General features: G+C 44.4%; 1 protein-coding gene and 1 long non-coding RNA gene across 2 annotated transcripts in view; one reads left to right on the forward strand and one right to left on the reverse strand.

Annotated features, from left to right (window-relative positions):
- Window positions 1-4,519, forward strand: part of MAPK1 (mitogen-activated protein kinase 1) — a 34,294-nt gene extending 29,775 nt beyond the window's left edge. The window contains exon 9 of the mRNA XM_083590462.1: window positions 1-4,519. The gene's annotated coding sequence lies outside the window, so the exon portion shown is untranslated.
- LOC310751418 overlaps window positions 4,099-14,025 on the reverse strand; it is a 19,943-nt gene continuing 10,016 nt past the window's right edge. Inside the window, exon 4 of the long non-coding RNA XR_014542468.1 lies at window positions 4,099-4,255. This is a non-coding gene — a long non-coding RNA (uncharacterized lncRNA). The remainder of the gene's footprint in view (window positions 4,256-14,025) is intronic.

Here is a 14,025-nt window from a genome sequence, read left to right on the forward strand (position 1 = left end):
GAAAAAGGAGTTCAAGGGCTGGACATACTCCACATAGATGTTATCTTCCTGGTTCTTTATCTATGGTCATGCCTTGTGGCCTATTTCAGCTTATCCACTAACCACTTCAAGCCATTCAGGAGAACCATTTCTGGTAGTCCTGGCTTTTATGCTTTCAATGGATTCTTTATTTATGCCTGAAAAAATTGTCACTGATATTCCTGTGTGTAATGTCCATTACTGACCTTTATGCAGTACTGTACTTCCATATGCACCTACTGCTGACAATACTGCTTCCTTTTCTGTTTTGAAAGATGCAGTGTTTCATCCCCAGATTTTAACCTAGAAGTGGCAGACAAAGATTTCTACATCGTGAACTGTTTTATTTTCTAGATTTGTTTTGTTAGTAGCATTTTTATTTTTTAAAGAAAAAGCTACAATTTAGGGCACTTTAAGTCAGTGGCATCCTCCACTCTTTTGCACTTCTTTAAGCAGTAGTGGTTACTAACATGCACAGTGCAGATGGACTGAGTGACAGTACAGGTGACATTAATATTAAAATCATGCACTTGCTCCGATTTCTTCTACACATGTAAATTATTTATTGCAGGGCATTTTACTAGGACATCCAGAAATCTTGCTTTGTTAACCAAACCTTAATGATGGGCGGGGGGCCGTTCTGTCACCTCTTTCAGCAGTCCTAGGTACGTCAACAATTTTCAATTTGAATGGTACTCCCAAAGCATCTACTGTCATATTTGAAAGATATTCATATCCTAAGCATGTTTACTCAGAAGTAAATCCCAGTGAGTTCAGTAGGACCAGTAGGTATTCTTAGAATGATAGCCTTGCAGACAGAAAGTAGCAGCTCAATAGCAGCGAGAGAGTAATTTAGATACCACATTTCATCTTCGGTAGTTTTCCGTTGTGGAAAGGCGCCATGTGGTATTCATTAGTGAGTGGAAATATTCATATGAATATGTTGAACTCAGTCTACATATTAAATATCAATGAAACACTTCAGGTATCTTTACAATTTTTGAATTTACACGGAGGGCTCTGACAAAGGAACACTGCATCTTTGAATAAGAAATTTAGAATTTACCTTGCTGTAATCTTCCCTGTGGTGATAAGCTCTGATTTGATCTACTGCTCAGTTAAATTGTTTATTGATAATGCTGATTTAGGGCCACCAAACGAAGCTATCACTAAATCATGTTTCATTGAACACTTTACCTTTTCTAATGATAGCTCTTTTAAGTATTTGTTTCTGAAACTGTATCATGTGGAGTTTACTAGGTGTAATGTTCCAGTGCAGTGCCTCCTTTACTTTCCCCACTGCTCTGTGGTGAGAAATTTGCCTTGTTTAAGATAATTACTGTGCCCTCGCATGACTGTTACAAGCTTTCTGTGCAAAGATGATTGTCTAAGTGCCACATGCCTACAATTGAAAAAGTTACCTCCGAGTTGTGTTGAATTAAATTCTATCCAGCAAATAACTTAGGAAAAAAATAGTTTTGTTTTAGCTGTTTTTTCTCTGCTCTGTTGTGTTTTGGCAGCAGTGAAGAATAGACTGTATAAAGAACGCTTACTAATGCGAACAAAGACGCACTTGTAATTAATCAAAAATAAATTTTAATCTTGTATCTTTACATTAACCTTTCAAATAATTTTATTTGCTCTTTGATAAAGCATTTAGATGGGAATCTGACGTCTGTTGTATTAAAGGACACTTGCTGGTGATAGCACTAATTTTATCTGCAGTATAATTTAGAAAGCATTAACCTAGACTCTTGGCAGCTCTATCATTTTACATATTTACTGAGATTGACAGAACAACTCCCAAGTAATGATACATAGGATGGTTCCAGGCCCCTATCCACCTCAAGTTAGTGATAACCAAATCCCATTGAAAGTATTGGGACACTGGTTAGTCACACCTAAAATCGTTTTGATTGGTTCCAATGGGGCATGCTGCACAACCGTAAGCATGTTTACTTGTCTCATTGAGACTTAAGCTGCAATCCTATGCACACTTACCTGGGAGTAAGTCCCATTGAACTCAATGAGGTTTACTTCTGAGTAAATGACTTTAGGATTGTAGCTACAGACACTTTAACTGAATTCGGGGCCCAGTATAAAAGGGTGCTTACAGGACCCAAAATCCAAACATTTTCTTAATGAATAATTTAGGACTTTGTTTAAGCAGACTAACTTTTAGTAAACAAAAGTTTGTCTTCAAAGGGCATTTTCTATTAACTCTTATGGTCCATAGTACTACTTCTTTGTAAACCACGAGTAGGGGACATAGTTGGGAAAACTGCGAAGATGTCAGTTTTATTAGGATTCTATACTTCGCTGTTTGTACTCGGGTGGAAACTTTTCTTGGTCGTTTTACAAATCATATCTTAGCCAAATGCCTGCACCTCATTCAGTTTATAGCCCTAGGCTCTGCCTGTACAATCATTACAGAATTAACTTGGTGAGTTTTGACTGTTAGAAAAGCTCTACTGAAATAACACCACCGTTTTATTAAGAGCTTTGCCAGCTTTTCATTTACTCCTTGCAGTTATGCTTTGGAGATTTAACTTTAGTAGTATGAACATTACCTTGGATTTACAACTCTACAAAAGAAGCCATGGGCACAATTTACTAATATCTGGTGCTTTGAGGCATTACTTCTGTCTGCTTTTAAAACAGATTGACTTGAAAGCACTAATTGCAGACATCAAATGTTTTAAGGAGTGAAATTCCACCTTGAGCATAAAAGCAGGATTTTCAACAGGAAATATTTTTAAGATAAATGCTTATACCAATGGGTTTTTATTACCTGTCTATTTCTGCATGACTGTCCCAGGAATTCCTACTAAAGTGATGGAGAACATGAGCTCATGTTACCAATATAGGTATGCAGTTATACTAAAGTTTGTTCAGGGATCTTTGGTATAAGAAATGCGTATTTTGGGTTTCATGTGAGTTGAGTGCAGAATGTGCATCTTCACCGGTCACTATATGAAATCCTTTGGATAGCTTCATATTCAGCTTGGAGACTATGCATATTGATCAGGCAAAATATATACACTATTCATTCTGTCAGTTTGTGCACATTCTCCGTTCAGCTCCTGTAAGCTGCAACATATGCAAGCTGCCAAACATTCCAGTCTTCGGCTAGTAAGACCCTGCAATTCAGTGGTATAATCCAAGAAAATTATGTGATTGATTGAACTTTTGCTTTCTGAGGCCTACTCCCTCCTGCCCCAAGCCATACGTGTGTGCCATACATGGGAAGCCTCGTAACGTGTGTTTTAATTGGTAACTGCATTATCACATAGGTAAGATATGAGAGCTGCAGGAGGACTTTGGTAATTGAAGGCAACCAAGTTTGTTTCTGCTTTAAAATACTTAAATATGAAGCCGCCTTAGAGAGAGTCAGATCATTGGCACATCTACCAAAGTACTTGCAGTGGCTCTCAAATATCATTAATAGGGAGGTTTTTCCCAGCCCTGCTCTGCGATATTCTTTTAAGCCGGAGGTGCCAGGGATTGAACCTTGGACTTTGGGGCCATGCAGACCTTATTGCTTCTGCTACTGAGCATAATGTGCTATATACTACGTGCTACACTATGGTATATTTATAATTTGTCAGAAATACATCAGCCAAGAAGCTGTCATGGGGATTGTAAATTCTTAAAGGGTACGTTGGTTTCTGTAAGTTCAGTATCTATCCCAAATGCTTGCTTAATAAACCAATTTTTAAAATAGCTCAGATAGGGGTATACATACTTATGATTTCACTTTTAGTCCTTTGCATAGTACTTCTATATTTATAAAGCAATGTTTTGAAGCAATCCCAAATTTAAGGGAAAGTATTTTTGTAAGTGTTGCAGTTTAAGTCCAAGAAATCCTTTTCACATGAGTCTAAAATGCATTTATGCTTTGGCTTGAATGATTTGTCTGAAATACAAAACGCTAATGAAAAGTGCACCTTGGTGAAGTTCATCCTAGCCATCAGTGTTGTAGCATGTGCTGTGATCAGAACTGAAGTGATATATTGGAAGAAATTCAACCATAGGACTAACCTTGTGATCCCAGAAGAAACTTGTAAAGGCTGCAGCAGGTTTACTTTCTATTGTTGCCTTTTCTTGTGGTGTTTCAACGTAGAGCACTCCCAAGGAAATATTTCTGCTTTTGTATTTGCTTTGTACTGTTGGTGCCTTAGTCATGTACCCCAAACATCCCGCACAGCTAATTTTAGTTAATGGTAAGATTTAAAACCTAAAACGAAAGCAAAATTTTATAACGGTTTTCTGTATGTTGTTACATTATAACAACTAAACGTTTATATTGTGTGACAGATTTGTGATTTGTTTATTATGATATGTATAGAATGACTGTGAGTAGAAAAGGTTTATATTTCATCTTCTGTTGATGTAAACGTATATACTTTTTTTTAATTAAATGTCTTTTTAGTATATGCCATCTGATTCTTGTACAAACAAATGTGAATAAATCATTAAATTGTGATCCTGGATTACCAAAGTAAGAAAGTATTGTGCATATGTAGAATGAATGTGGCAGCTGCCTTTCTTTAACAACAACACCAAAAAAACCAAGAACAAAATGTTAATTGAGGACACATGAAGATTTTCAGCACCCAAGTTAAAGCTGACTCTCTTAATTATCTTAAATCCATTTTTGCTTAAATAATAAATTAGCACTTCCAGGATTTAAAAATAGAAAAAGTAGTATAGTGCACTACTTATTATGCTCAGGTTAAGCTATTTACCAAATAACCCTGTGCTGGGGGATGGGGGGTGGAATATGCTGCCATTTTGCTTGCAGAAGAGCCACGATATCCTGTGTGCTCTTTCCCTTCCTGTGCTAACAACTGCTGGAACAGCACAAAACACCAGGCACCCTCCCAATCTCCATGGAAGCACTGTCAAAGCCAACAAAGTAGGAATTGCCCACGGAGTGAGCTGATAAATGCCTGCCAATGCACACCACTGTGTCACAACTTGGTGACACAGCCAGCAAGTGGCCAAGTCACCAGGCACCACTCCAGGCAGGAGTTTGAGTCCCCTTCGCTGCTCATGAGTACCATTTTGGAGCATAATATGCATAAGGAAAAGAAGACAGTTCACATAACGCCCACATCACTTCCTGGACAGGAGACCTGCAGCCAACCTAGGTGCGCACCCTTGGGGCAATATTCAAGAACTGAGGGGCGGGGAGACATTCCACCCCCCACTCCATAGCATGGCAGCAGTTGCTAATTGCATGGCATGAGGAATCTTGTGTCATGGAACTGATCCAGGGTAGATTCCAATGTATAGTTAGCAGAGTAACAACTTACAACACTTTACAGGATTCCCCCAAAATAGACCAGAAGCAATTGCATTTCATCCAGCAGAGCTTTAATTGCTACTGAAGGCAAATGAGCATAATGGTCACAAATCCAATACATTCAGGATTGGCACTGTCCATAAGAAATCCAGTTGCGCCAGACTTGACTTAAACTTACAAGTCTAAACCTTGACACTAAGCATACTATGTAGAGAACACCACACCAGAAAGAGAAGAGATAGAAAGAGAAAGTGAAACCCAGGCTCCTCCTGGCCTATAATTATAGTCAGCATGAGCTTGACAGAAGAGATAACAGAACCAGTTTAAGCCAGCTGTACTCGGCTTCTCTGAAGGAATAACCCAAACATCAAGAAGTTTCTGCTTGTTTCTTTCACACACAGAAGCTTCCAGTACCCTCTTGAATTAATTAGAATAGGAAAGATCTCTATGCATCAGATCAATACTTTCTGTACTAAGAAATGCAAACTGACAATCTGGTCTTCCGACGTCATATTACACCTCCCACCTTCCTGACCGTTGGCTAGGGCCAAAGGGAGTTGGGAGTCCAACCCACCTGGAGCACCACAGGTTCCCCACTCCTGGCTTACACTTTGCATGTACAGGTGCTGGGTTTGAATCCAGGGTACCATCCCACCCTAGGAAAGGGGGGGGGACCTGAGGGGCAGGCGCTCCTGAGCCAATCAGGAAGAGTGCTGCATGGGCCAACTGCCTTCCCCATGCATAGGACAGCCAATCCCTTCCCCTGACAACTCACATGACCCAATCCACCATTACCCTTGCTATTTTGCCTGACAGGCAGCATCCCTGTCCTCCGACTAACTGACTGCCTCATGCACTGTAACAGCAACAGCACCCATTCTATTTGTCCATCCTGAGACATCGCCTACTTCACAATTCAGACTAGAGAACCCTTGCCCTTGACAGTTGTAGCCAAAGGGCAGCTGAAGCCAAATCAAACTAGAGGGAGGAGACGAGACGGGGATCCCTGTCGGCCACACCCTAGCAACAAAGAAACTGTGTGGCAAAATTAAAGCCTTTACCAAACTTATGAAAGGCATCCTAAAAGGAAAAAGAAAAAGTGTGGCGTTCCTGCACAGTTACTCCTGTGCGTAGGGCAGCAACAGACATCACGATAACAGGTGTAAAGTCCCTTCGGGCTCCAGTTCCCCTGGTATAGGAGCATGTTTGCCTCACTGTTACAGAGCTTGCAAGGGTCTGTAGAAAACACAGCATCTAAAAACTCAGTAACAGTTTAATAAAATAGCAACCAGGGGCCTTCCTTAAAAGGATGGTCTTTACAGTAGAAGACCATCAGGTATGGGAGAATCTCTGGGCCAGGGATTCCAAAGTCCATGTGCACTGAAAAGAGGCTTTTTTCAGATTCTGCAAGAGAGAGGAATTATACCTTTAAAAAAAATTGACCCACCTCCTTGAGAAAAAGAAGTGGGAGGCTAGACATATTCCTACCATATTCTCCTCCTACAAGCCTATCTATAGGAAGGAGTTAAGTCTATAGATGAGGTGTGATGAATCTTCGTCCCTCAAGCTATTGCTGAACTGCAACTCCCATCCTCAGTGGCCATTGGCTATGCTGGCTGGGACTGGCTGGAGTTGTAGTTCAGCAATATGTGGAGGGTCAAAGGTTCAACAAATCTCCAAATTATTCTACCACTGGCAGCTTCCATCTCAGGAGAACCACAACTGACTGCAGGCTAGCCCAACATATCTTGAAGTGGGTCCTAGAAACTTGTGCCCAAAGCATATAGCCTAGTTTTTCAGGTTCTCCCGTCCCAAGAGAAACCTACTGCATCACTGGTGGCAAAAGATCTATGTGAAAAAGTCCACAATCACATGAACTTGGCAATTTGCTAATGAAATTGCAAAGCCCACTGAAAAGCATAGAACGGGGAAGGGGAACCTTTGACCCTCCAGATGTTGCCAAACTACAACTCCCACCAAAGGTTCCTCCTCTCTACTGTAGACCTGATTCCTGTTCCTCCTTATGGCACAAGTTTTCAAAGGGAAAAAATAAGAGATTAATAGATATGAAAACATTCAAGATGGAAATATTAGCTCCTCCATGGCTGCAGCTGTATCCCCAGGAGACTCTAATGCCTATAGACTTAAAAGGATACCTGCCTACATTGCTACCAGAAGCTATAGCAGAAAAATGAAGCAGCAGTGTGGAAATAATAATCACTGTGCAGATCTATTTTTAAGCTGCTTACACTGCTTGTTTAGCGGGTTGTCACCGGCATGTGAACCCTGCAGATTACAATCGCTCTCCCAGCTGCGAGAGAGGGCACTCAGCTTGCAATTGTTTGCCTTTAGAAAGTTGATGCTGCCACCCTCTTAAATTGGCTTTTAAGACAGGCAGCCAGCCAGCAATATACACTGCTTTAATATAATTCTGTGAAATGCATGAAGGTTCCCAGTTGCAAAGAATCGGGACTCGTGTGGGTCTCCTGACAAGCTCAAACTAGGCTTCTTGAAGTTAAAAAACTGCTCTGGTTCCTTCTCTCACACTTCAAGTGGTATGCTGGAGCTGTGCAGGAAGACTTAGAGCAGGGCTAGGCAACCTGGGGCCCTCTCCTGATGTTTCTGAACTCCAGCTCCCATCATCCCTGACCAATGACCCTGCTGGCTGGGGCTGATGGAAGCTGGAGTCCAACAACATCTGGAGGGTCATAAGTTCTCTACCACCTGACTGTGACCCTGGAAGAAGAAGAACGGAGGCGGTAGCAACCCAGCTGAATTCTGTGAGGCCTTTGTGTGTGCGTTGCTGGTGGTGGATCTCTGCAGACTGTGGAGCCAGGTGCCATGAAGAACAAAGCAGGGGTGTGTTCCTCCAGATGCTCCTGAAGTATCACTTGCATCACCCTTTGGTCATGCTGGCTGGAGCTGATGGAAGTTGGGAGTCCAACAGCACCTGGAAGGAAGCCGTCCCTGGACTAATAATAATTAATAATAATTTATTATTTATACCCCGCCCATCTGGCTGGGCCTCCCCAGCCACTCTGGGTGGCTTCCATAAAAACCAAAAATACAGTAAAATATCACACGTTAAAAACTTCCCTGAACAGGGCTGCCTTAAGATGTCTTCTGAATGTCAGGTAGTTGTTTATCGCTTTGACATCTGCTGGAAGGGCGTTCCACAGGGTGGGCGCCACTACCGAGAAGGCCCTCTGCCTGGTTCCCTGTAGCTTTGCTTCTCGCAAGAAGGGAACCGCCAGAAGGCCCTCGGCGCTGGACCTCAGCGTCCGGGCAGAATGATGGGGGTGGAGACGCTCCTTCAGGTATACTGGACCGAGGCCGTTTAGGGCTTTAAAGGTCAGCACCAACACTTTGAATTGTGCTCGGAAACGTACTGGGAGCCAATGTAGGTCTTTCAAGACCGGTGTTATATGGTCTCGGCGGCCGCCCCCAGTCACCAGTCTAGCTTCCGCATTCTGGATTAGTTGTAGTTTCCGAGTCACCTTCAAAGGTAGCCCCACGTAGAGTGCATTGCAGTAGTCCAAGCGGGAGATAACCAGAGCATGCACTACTCTGGCGAGACAGTCTGCAGGCAGATAGGGTCTCAGCCTACGTACCAGATGGAGCTGGTAAACAGCTGCCCTGGACACAGATTTGACTAGAGGCTGAGTCACATGTAATGCCCTGGGTATTCTCATGCAAGTGGTAGAGTCGCCATTTATCCATCACCAAAGAAGACGCTGCTTTGCCTGTATATACTCCATTTATATAAGAGACAGTTTTAGGGGGAGAAATAGCCATAATTTAAATGGAATTGCAACAGCTTGTATCCAACATTAGTCCTGTTCAGAGTACATCCATATGGTGCATTGATTACAGTGGGTCAGCACTGAGTTGGCTGCAAGAAAAGGACATTTCACTGTAATGTCCTTGGTGCCCGCTCAGTCTGCTGTCTAGATTCTGATTGCTGATGGGCATCTTAAATGATTCTGCTTCCCTCCTTTCTTAAGGTTCTCCAAACAGAGGACTATTCTCTGTAACGGAAGGCATACAGCCAGCCTGGCTAGCAGTCTACTTGCTTGAGTAGCGTCGTGTGTGGAGTGAGCAAGACAATTAAGCACAGCAGCGGCAGCTATTGCAGTTTTTCTGCTATTAATTCATGGCCCATCACAAAAGGCTTGTTGCTTTACAAATATTGTACTCATCATTAGGGACGAGTCAGGGTCAAAAGAAATGTGACCCGGAAGACATCCATTATCAGGTCTCTTAAAGTGTTCCCCCCGCTCACACACTCCTTAGCAGAAATGAGGCACATGGGAAGCTGCCTTATATCAAGTCAGAGCAATCGGTCCATCCTGCTCAGTACTGCATACACCGAGTGGCAACAACCTTTCCACTGTTTCCCAGGTTTACCTGGAGATGCCTAGGATTAAACCTGAGACATTCTGCATACAAAGCAGACGCTCTACAACCAAGCCACGCCCTTTCCTAAACTTGTGGTCCTCTGTGGTTAAACAGTAACTCCCATCTTTGCCGACCATGGGCTGTATTGGCTGGAGCGGATGGGAAGCAGAGTCCAACAGCAACTGGAGAGTTACAGGATCCCTAGCCCTGGTTTAAAGCAACTGCGAGAGGATGGTTTTTATTGCAGCAGTGATGCTGGAAAATGCGTCAGGCTGCTCACCTGTTAAGATCTTCTCTTGGGACCCTTCACAAGCTGCCTCTATGTTGCAATAAGGAAGGATACCAATAGATTGTCCTTTCCCCATGCCATTAATAAAGGTAAAGGTACCCCTGCCCGTATGGGCCAGTCTTGCCAGACTCTAGGGTTGTGCGCTCATCTCACTCTAGAGGCCGGGAGCCAGCGCTGTCCGCAGACACTTCCGGGTCACGTGGCCAGCGTGACGAAGCTGCATCTGGCGAGCCAGCGCAGCACACGGAACGCCGTTTACCTTCCCGCTGGTAAGCGGTCCCTATTTATCTACTTGCAGCCGGGGGTGCTTTCGAACTGCTAGGTGGGCAGGCGCTGGGACCAAACGACGGGAGCGCACCCCGCCGCGGGGATTCGAACCGCCGACCATGCGATCGGCAAGTCCTAGGCACTGAGGTTTTACCCACAGCGCCACCCGCGTCCCATCCCCCCATGCCATTATCCTGATCCAAATCACAACCCACCCACCCCTGAAGCTGCCTCTAGACCATGGGTAGGCAAACTAAGGCCCGGGGGCCAGATCCAGCCCAACTGCCTTCTAAATCCGGCCCGCGGACGATCTGGGAATCAGCGTGTTTTTACATGAGTAGAATGTGTCCTTTTATTTAAAATGCATCTCTGGGTTATTTGTGGGGCATAGGAATAGGAATTCAAAATATATTCCAGCCCCCCACAAGGTCTGAGGGACAGTGGACCGGCCCCTTGCTGAAAAAGTTTGCTGACCCCTGCTCTAGACTCAGTTTGTAAAAGGACACATACTTTTATCGTGTCTGTATTCCCTGCCCCCCCAGTGGGAGTACTGGCAGGAGAGAGGGTGGGCAGGGGGTTGGGGGGGATTTAGATCAGGAAAACAGCACAAGTGGAGGAAAGCTTCAACATCCCCTCCTCCAGTGGCACTGCTCTAATCAGAATTGGAGCCGCTCTCCACAAGTGCTTTAAAAACCGTGAAACATGTTGCAGCATTTAAGGGCTTGCGCAAACTAAAAATTAGAAAATGTGTTGGGAGTGGCCTTTGCAAAAAAAAAAAAAAAAAAGGAGAGGGAGGAAGGAGGTCTAGAAAGTAAGGAAAATAGTAGCTGGGTGAGGTCACTGGCTTGATGGCTATTTGCATACTTTTGCTCACAGATGCTAAATTTAATAGCCCCCATTATACAGAATTGTCTCCTCCGTAAACAGGTTCTGCTTGCAGCAGCAGCTGCAAAGATAGGTGCAGCCGTGACATCCAAATAAGGAAAACTGTGTTCTCTGTACATCAGAAATGGGTTCTAGTTGTTCCGAAGGCTGCTTCAATAAATGCAGAGCTATAATTACAGCATATAATTAGATGAACCAGAATCCTTTGCACTAGCACCAGAGGAAGAGGTTTAGGTTGGAGAAGTACGATGTGGGAGACTCCCTTCAAATGCCTGTTAGTTTTGGCTGCTAGAAGTCAATGATGGTCTGTGACTCATCTAAGTAGTGCATGATGTATGTCATCGTCCCCCCCGCCCTCCAAGAAAAAATCTCCAGACCCGGCCCTATTGTTAGGAAGAGAGAGGCAGTCACCTCGGGTGGCAGAAATGGGAAGTGGTGGGTATGTGTTGGAGGGCAGAACTGTGTGCGCCACGTAGCCCACCCTGTCCCTCCTAGGCTAGGATGCTGCCTTCTGGGAATGTGGTCCTGTCCACAGTCTACTTTACAAACAAAAAACAAAAAACCTGACATATTTATTTTCACATGCTGTGTACAAGCAAGTCACTGCTATTCAGCGCAAGCAGATAATGCAATGAGCAGATATAGAGAAATGATGCAACAATGATAATTCAGCATCTATAAGTGGGGAAATAACAAAAGTAATACACATTTAAAGGGACGCGGGTGACGCTGTGGGTTAAAACACAGAGCCTAGGGCTTGCTGATCAGAAGGTCAGCGGTTTGAGTCCCCGCGACAGGGTGAGCTCCCGTTGCTCGGTCCCAGCTGCTGCCAACCTAGCAGTTTGAAAGCACAAAGTGCAAGTAGATAAATAGGTACCGCTCTGGCGGGAAGGTAAATGGCGTTTCCGTGCGCTGCTCTGGTTCGCCAGAAGCAGCTTAGTCATGCTGGCCACATGACCCAGAAGCTGTACGCCGGCTCCCTCGGCCAATAAAGCAAGATGAGCGCCGCAACCCCAGAGTCGTCCACAACTGGACTTAACAGTCAGGGGTCCCTTTACCTTTACCTTTAATACACATTCATCCCTCACTTCCCTAGGGTTCACCTGGATAGACTGGTGGGGGTACTGTCACCATTAAATCGTCAGACTTGGGAATCGGAACAATATCCAGTTTGCATCTTTTATTCCCATCACAGAACTAAAACTCCCAGAGTTCCCTGAGAAGAGGGAATGACTGCTAAACCACTGTGGAAATCATACCTCTGTGACAGGGGTGCTAACTCCTGAGGATCCAACTCTTTGCCCCCCCCCAATATTTCAGGGAGGACACTGCCTCCCCAATGTTTTTTAAAAAACTGGGTTGAGCACAGAGCCAAGCACGGTGTGGCTTCAGTGTGTGGCTCCTTCTCCTCCTGCCATGGAGCATTAGGAGGGAAAGCAGCCCCTGGCTGGTGGCGGCAGCAGGAGGAGGAGGCGGAGCCACTGAAGCCACGCTGCCACTGCGTTCAGCTCCGCCCCTGGCTCCTCTGACATCCTGCCATGACATCAGGGCGTCGCACACGCAACATGGGCACCCCCAATCTCCCTCACAAGTTGGCGGCTCTGCTTAGCACCCTTGAAAAACTACAGTTCCCAGGATGCTTTGGGGGAAGCCACAACAGTTTAAAGTGGTATGAGGCTGTTTTACATGCATAGTGCTGATGAGGCCCTACTTCCGTCCCCATCCTCCTTGCTGCCAAATCTCAACACTGAGACTAAGGCGGAGGAAGCTGCCAGCCAGTGCGAGCCTATGAGCTGTTTGTAAGTAAGAAGGCAGGCTAGCAGGGGCTGGCGAGGCAATGCCCCGCCAGCCGTGAAAGTGGGCATCTCCTTCTGGAAGCACTGGCTTGGCTGGCCTGCTTTTTAAAAGAACTATTCTAGGGTGGATGTCAGAGCGAGGTTACTTGCGAAGGCTGCCTTGCCAACAACAAACAACGTGGCTTGTGACATCTGCGGGGCAACAAAGAACATAATGTTTCCTTGCGAGGGACAGAATGTTGGTGGTTCTGTTGGTCGTTGGTGCGTCTGCAAGGCCATTAGCTACAGGATGGCAAAGTGCAGCAACCCTTTGGCTCAGCTCTTGATGCAATAATTATATGTTTAAATGGTCTGAAATGCCACCAATTTTTTTCGCTGCCGGCTGGTGAGATGGAGGGAGAGGAGGAAAGAGAGGGTGTGTGGGGGGGAAATGTATTTAATTTATGGCCAGAGAGAACAATATAGAAAATCTGTTGCTGTGGTAGCATGCTATCTTACCAGTCCGTTGGCTGCAAATAGGAGATAGGCAGTTTTTCACACTACTAAGAAATTGTCAAAGGGAGGGGTGGCAGAAATGGGGGGGGGACATCTTTTTTTTATTTACAGATTTGCTTACTTAGAAGCAAGTCATTCTGTGTTCAGTGAGGACAGCGGGAGAAATGTGACTCAGTTTGCATTTGTAGGTGAACCCACCTCGCTAATCCACACTTTCCAAGCCAATTACCAAACCAAAACACAGCCACCTTTGGAAATCCACACTTCCCCAAGTTTTGCAGTGCAGTTCTTCAGCCAAGCATGGGGTAATGTGTCCACTGAAATGCATATATTTGTGAAAGTAACATGCATTATTCTGGAAAAATTGCTCTGAAAAAATGTGCATACAGTATTAGGCAAAACTGCATGCAAACATGTATATTAGGAGAAATTTGTATTAAAATGTGGATGGGTTTTTTTATAAGGACTTTTAAAAACAATGCAGACTGATATGGAAACAGGAGACGTGAACTTAAAGCTGAAAAATGAGAAGCTGAAATTGACAGATTCACCCGTCCCTAATGGTCAGT

This window comes from Podarcis filfolensis (assembly GCF_964270895.1).
Source record: "Podarcis filfolensis genome assembly, chromosome: 16".
NCBI classification, from domain to species: domain Eukaryota; kingdom Metazoa; phylum Chordata; class Lepidosauria; order Squamata; family Lacertidae; genus Podarcis; species Podarcis filfolensis.